The sequence below is a fragment of the Lipotes vexillifer genome, unplaced genomic scaffold (assembly GCF_000442215.2).
Source record: "Lipotes vexillifer unplaced genomic scaffold, Lipotes_vexillifer_v1.1 scaffold459, whole genome shotgun sequence".
Taxonomy (NCBI): domain Eukaryota; kingdom Metazoa; phylum Chordata; class Mammalia; order Artiodactyla; family Lipotidae; genus Lipotes; species Lipotes vexillifer.
Window position 1 is genome coordinate 3,118,491 of NW_006769874.1, and position 6,970 is coordinate 3,125,460.

Sequence of the window (6,970 nt, forward strand, 5' to 3'; positions counted from 1 at the left end):
GAGTATGTCTTGAACCGCTGTTAATGGAGTTCACGTGAAGGGAATTCAATTTCAGTCGAGTTGGCAAGGATTTACTGAGCCCCCACTCCAAATAAGGTTCTGAAAAGGCCGGGACAAGCAGCTCTTAGAGAAACGTCTGTGCTCGTGGGCTTCAAAAGGCTGGTCTGGTGTTAGGAGTAATGGAAAACTTATTCTCACTCGTCCAAATAATCAGAAGTAATTTAAGATTCGACGGCAAACTGCGTAAACTTGTAAGCAGGAAACATGGAGAAATAACTAACCATAACAAGACATGCAGTTACATCTAACTCATGCTAAGTTAAGAAAGAAAGGGCTTCACCTAGGAAGCTAAGTAATTCCATAATGTTAGTTAAAAGTGCTGCTTTCGTGTGGCTCTGAAGAGCCTTCCTGTCACTCCCCAACTCACGCCTCACCAGGTCTGCTGCCTGGGGCTCCGACGTCCTGAGGGAGGGTAACAGAGGGCTGTCGGTACCACTGACCACAGAGGGAGGGACGCAGGGGCCGGGACCCCTGTCAGGAGGCAGGATGACCTCATCACTCATCTTCTGAAATTCATTTAGAAAAATAATCTTGAATAAAAAAAGTCTCATTGTCCAGTTTAGTTCTTAAATACTAGGCATTTTTCCTCCCACAGATGGTTAAAGTAGAGACCGCTCAAGGCAAATCTGCTCTGACGGGTGAAGGGCAGGGCCCGGGAGTGCGTGCACGCATGGCCGTCCCAGCCTCCATCCCCACCGCCTGGCGGCACCCACACTCCATTGGAGGGTTGCCTCCCCGACTGTGGATGGTCCCCCAGGAACCCGGCACCACCCCCGCCAAGGGTCAACGGGCCAGTCCTTTAGGATTTGCTCTCCTGGGACCTGGCGGCACTGTGAAGGGCTTCCAGCCCTGGCTTCCTGGCAAGACCGCCGAAGGCCCTGCTCTGGGCAACACCCTGAGACGTGGGATTTCTGTCCTCCCGAGTCCATCCTTCCATCCACTCCAAGATACTGGGGCCCGTGGGCAGCCGTGCGAGTGAGGCTGGAAGCAGGTTTTTCGCCCCATAGAGCTTGAGGGGCAGGAAGAGACGCCAGGGACGATGGAGAAGCTTGTTATTTTGATTATGGTGATGGTTTTGTGGGTCTTTGTGCGCATCAAGCTGGTCAAAGCCCACAGTTATTATACTTCCTTTCCCCGGTGACACCGTGAAAGCTGGGGCAGTGGGATGAGAAGGGAGGAGCGGCCGGCTCCACAGATCGGAGACTCATGTCTCCGTCTGGGCTTCACGGGCATCATTCAGGTAGAGAAGCAGGCATCTGAGTGGCCCTTCTATCTGTCTACTTGGGGATTGGCAACGGGATTGCAGACTCTGCTTGGAGAATCAGCCCAAGAGCAAAGGCAAAATCACTCAAAAGCAGAGCAATTTCGGGGACTAGAACGTTTTGCCTTTTGGAGGATAAAGAGGGACTGGAGACCTAGGCTTGAACACGTAGGCAGCCGGCGGGCAGAAGAGAGAGGTGGGCTGAGCGGGGAGGTGCAGACAGAGAGCTTTTGGGTCCCTGAGCTCGTAAACAAGAAGCGGGGTCCCAGCAACAGTGACACAGAGATGGGAGTGGTCCCCGAGAGGCCACTGACAGGGCCCACACCTGCTCGTCTGTCCTTAGCGAGGGTCTTGGGGGTGGGGGGAGGCCGACAGAGGTGGGGTGCGGTCTGTGCCGATGTGTGTCTACGCCCGCCCGCTGAATGGGGCTGGGGCACGACCGTCAGCGTGACAGCACAGCAGCCCTCTGCTCACACACTGGCTGGGCTGAGCCGCCAATGCCTAGAGACACATGGTGCGGCTTTATTGATCCCTTCTTTTCCTGCTCTGTATTGGATGTATTTACAACCCCAGCTAATTTCTGCCCTTCCGGGTTGCTGTGGCCCTTGGGACCCCAAATCATCCCCAAGGGCCCAGATCTGGGAGGCAGAAGTTCCACTGGAGCATGTGAGAGCCTGGCGACAGTGGGCAGTCTCGCCCACCTTGAAATCTGTTTTGTGAAATGTGGCATTTACCTATAGTTTATGCACAGTTGAAGGTGTGAACCTAAATATAAAAAACATAGAGCAATATCCCAGCTCCCAGGAAACATCTAAAATCACTCCCTCTTCACTTAAAAAAAAGTTTGGTCACAATGAGAAGCCCTTTCAAAAACGCTGGCGTCTAAGAGCACTTGAGAATCTCACAGAGTTTCCCTGCTACCCGGCATGAGTTAAGAACAGCAGCCTGGTGATTGCTGCGGGGAAGCTTCGCGGACGAGCAGCCGGGAGGCTGCCCAGCACAGGCCGCACGGCCTTGAGCTGGTCTCTCCTCTCAGGGTGAGGGGGCTTCTCCTTGAAGGAATGGGAGCCCCACTGGCATCAAACGAGGCCGTGTGCACAGTCGTGGGACAGGCGCCTGCGCAGGAAATGTGGCCTCTTTCTCTGAGCTCTGCCCACCGTTCCTCCTAAAACATCCCCAGTTACATTTTTCTGGTTAAGCAATAAGTAGTGATGACTATTTTTAATTTAAAAGAACTTCTCAGACTATAGTGTGGAAGCCATTAAATTCACTATTTACGGCCGCTGCTGATTTCATTCTGATAAGTTTGTGTAAAGATCGAGGAACAGAAAACTGTCTCCAGCACACGGTGACAATCCCCACGAGAACAGACGTGTGGGCCGGCGTCTGCTGGGTGGAGGGCCGGGTCTTGTGGCTGGTCCCCCGAGTGTGCGAGGCCCGTGGCAGGTCCCCGAGCGTCTCGGAAAGTGGGAGGCTCTGTGACCCCCTTCCCGTCTGGTGAGGGAAGAGTCAAGAATGGCTGTGTCTCTTCTAAACTCCCTTCTACAAGTCCCCCCAAACCAAGATACCGACAGTGGGTCCTGGGGGGAAAGGTGAGGTCATGGTTCATTTTACACAGACGCACAGATGCACACACACTTTTACCTTCCAAATTCTCTGAGAAGAGTGTACCTCACCCTCACAGTCATCCAGCCAGAGGAAGGAAAGAGGATTCCAACTCTGTCAACAGTCAGTGGAACAGACACGCAGCCACGTCTGCATACACGCATGTGAGAGCATGTGCCCGTGAATGGAAGCAGATAGTTGGGAAACGCGGCCCGTTTTCAGGGCTCGGTGTGTTACCACCCTTCCATGACGCACACTCCTCATCCAAGCCCACTGTCGCCCCTGAGGCAGATGCGCCCCGGCGGGGGTGGGCCGTGGGCGCCCGGCTGTGGCCTGGGGAGCTGAGGTGGGCTTCCAGAGGACAGAGCTGAGTTGTGCCCTGGACCTGGCACCACGATGGGCACTTACGAACGGGAGCGGGTGAAGGCGACCGTCCGTGAGGGGGCACAGCCGGGCGACTTCTGCCACCTCGTGAAGTTCCGACGAATAATACGCCCTCTGCTTCCTGGAGAACAGAGGCCCCTTGGAGAGCTGGCCGCAGGAAACGGCCTCCGCTCTGCTGGGCGGATCTGACCCAGGTCCCAGCTCACGGCTGGCCGTCGTGTCGTGTCATCTGTAATCCTGCGGGTCTCCACGTGGAGGGCGTCACACGGGGCCGTCACGCAAGACCCTTTCTGCCTAGAGCTCCTCCGCATCTGGGTCAGCGGCAGCTCTGTACCCGAGCCCTGCTGGGCGGTATTCCCCCCTTGGTCTCTCCGTCAGGCCCACCCGCCCCAAGTTTAGCCCCTCCCCAACCTGTCAGTGTTACTTCCAAAAGGCCCTGAGAAGCCTCCCCTTCTCTCTCTGCAGCCTCCACCCTGATTCCTGTGGCTTTGACCTCCCCCAGACCATCCTTAAGGAGCTCCCCGCTTCCTTTCTCCCCTTCTGTGACCCACGACGTGCACGTGCAACCACAGTCTGTTTCCTAAAAGTGACGCAGGCGTGGCCGTCTGCCTTCTGTGTAGCCCTTTGTACTTAGAACAAAATCCAGATCCCAGTGGCCACGCAGGCCTGGCCCGCCAACATCTCCAGGCTGGCCAAGTGTCCGCGTCCCACCTTGCTCTCTGTGTCTCTCCAGCACACCTGCTTCTCTCCACCCTGGTCAGCCCTCTCGTCCCTGAGGGGCCAGTAAACGTCAGTTCCGTGGAGGGACGTCACGCAGGCCCCGGTATGAAGCCTGTACTGTTAGCCACACTGTTACAAATGTGTTTGCTTTATTTGCCTAACGTCTACCTCTCCCACTGGACCAGAAGCTGCACAGGCAGCCAAGGTCTGAGCTGTCCCCACTGTGCACCCAGTACCCTTCCCAGCACTTGTGCTTGGTGAGGGGTGAGCGGTGACGGGTGACGGGGCTGCAGCATGGTGGACCCAGAGCTGACTGTGGGCGGGACACTTCCCTGGCAGAAGCTCGAGATAGAGCTCAATTCTGTAAGGATGAGAAGAACCTACTGACCCTCTCCAAGGGTGCACATCATATTATGCAAAGTCTTGAACCAAACAAACAACAAGGCACTGTGGTTATGACAGCAGCACTTGGGTGCACTGCTCAGGACTTGGGTGTATCGTCTCAGCTAATTTCCAAAGGACCCTGTGAGGCCACTGTGACATAAGGCTCACAGTGAGGAGAAACTCATAGGTGGGTATCACTGACTCACAATCACAGATGCGTGAAGAATTTCCAAAGGCGCTTGCTTCGACAGCACATAGGCTAAGCTTGGAACGATACAGAGAAGATTAGCATGGTCCCTGGGCAAGAATGACATGCAAATTCGTGAAGTGTTCCATACGGTAAGTCCCCTACATACGAACCTTCAAGTTGTGAACATTCCAAGACGGGAACGTGCGTTTGCATGTCCAGTCACGTAAGTTAGTTCACGTGTCTAGAGGACGTTGTCACGTGCGTGTGTCCTCCACAAGCGGTTGTGCTTTTGTGTACTTTACTGTACAGACTGTCTAGAGTACAGTAGTGCAGTACCTTTATTTCTAGCCCAGGATGTCCGGAAGCAAGCGTAACAGCAGCCATGATGTAGCTGGTACTGCTAAGAAGTGCCAGGGATTGGAGGCCCCGAGAAAGGACGAAGGGAGACCAGAGGAAGACATAACCAAAGAGAGTCACGATGCAGGAAGTGGCAGGGGATTTCCTTTATGTGAGGAGGCGCTGCTAGTTTTCGAGGCACAGGACCCGAACCTACAACAGCGCACAAAGGTTGCGGCAGACGTTCAGAATGCAATCCAGTGCTACCGTGTCATCTATGACGAGAAAAAAACAGCTACTCCCCAGACATCACTCGATCGTTTTTTCAAGAGGGTAATAGATAGAATTGAATCCAGCAAGGAACCAGACGTGTGCCATCAGCGTCAGGCGTGAGCGACATTGCAGCTGGCCCTCCGTCTCCCGTTGCTGACGATCCTGCAGCTCTGCCATCTCCCACCTCCTCTCCCTCCTCCAGTCAGTAACTCTTCCTGCCTGTTCACTTGATGCCAGCCCCTGGATGCCAGCTGTGTACTGTACTACTGTACTTTTCAAGGGACTGTACTGTAAGATTAAAAATGTTCCCTTTATTTTTTGTGTTTGTTTTTTATGTATTATTTGTGTGAAAATTACTATAAGCCTATTACAGCACAGTACTGTATAGCCGATTGTGTTTGTTGGGTACCTAGGCTAACTTTGTTGGACTTATGAACGTGCTCTCTGAATGAAACATTTTTATGTAGGGGACTTACTGTATTTAAAAAAGAATTTCTGAAGGGAACTGATGAGATGCCCCCTCCTCAGCACGAGGCTGTGTTACTATGTGTTTTATGGATTGTCCTTCTGTCCGGGGCACTTGAACTTGAGTATAGATAAATTAAATAAATCTTAAGAGATAAATTTGATAGCTTTGTACATATAAATAGATCTGCTTTTCTCCAAAGAAGGCTGACTGTTTCCTGGGTGTCAAGGCAGAAAGACAGGCACAGCAGGACCAGCCCCCAGAAAGCTCACATCCACCGGGGGGTGAGCATGTGAAAAAGGGATTAAAACACAGCGGGGGACGCCCAGGAAGGGCCAGCCAGGGCTCAGAAGTGGGCAGAGGAGGGCAATGGGCATTAAAATTCAGCCAGTCTTCCGCTATCCTTTCTTCTCTACAGCGTCCACTGTTTCCTTGGGGGTGATGTACCCTCTCGCTAGGTGAGTCTTAGAGGGACAGTGGATCTGGGTGCCAGCCCTCCCCCCAGAAGCCTCAGCGCCACCAACTCCTTCTGGAGTGTAACCCTGCCCCTCGAAGGGTCAGCATTGGACCGTGTCACCCGTGCCCAGGGCCGTCGTACCCCTGCCTCTGGGTCAAGGCCACCATCCAGTGTGCTCTCACCACAAGACCGTCTAGCTCTCCGGGGCTCGGGCCCACCTCCTCCCAGCTTCCTGTCCATTCTGTGACTGCGAATGTCCCACCAACAAATTCCCTTTCACTTTGGTGTCTAAGTCGTCTCCGTTTCGTGCAACTAAACCGTCTAATTATTAAGGGGGCTGAGATGCGAGGAGGATCTGGGGAGGCCTGCGCTGGAGCAGGGCTGTGTGGCGAGGGCACTGGGAAGGTCTGTGGACGAGCCGGAGGAGGGGCGGGATGCGCCACGGGAGCCGGGGGCGCGGGGGCACGGGGGGCACGGGTGCGCTCCAGGGTTGGCCTGTTTTCCGTGGACGGCGGGAGGGAGGGGCGGCGCTGGGCTCCTTTCAGCTCAGTGTGGGTGCTTCTCCCCCGGCCACTTCCCAACAGCGGCTCTAATCCTTTGTGCACTTTTTCCAGCCTTCAGGAGATTCTCTCCATAAACCCCGTTTCCCTGCCGACAGTCATGACAAACAGTAGCCAGCCTCGCTCCCAAGAAATGACGGCTGCGGGGGCTCCCTGACCGGCTGCACATGGAGCTGGCAGGGCCTTGTGCGGCCCCCGCAGGGCTGTCGCCTGTGTGCAGCCCGCCTTTCCTGTCGGCCCCTCGGCCGCCCCCTCAGCTCCTGGGCGCCCTCCC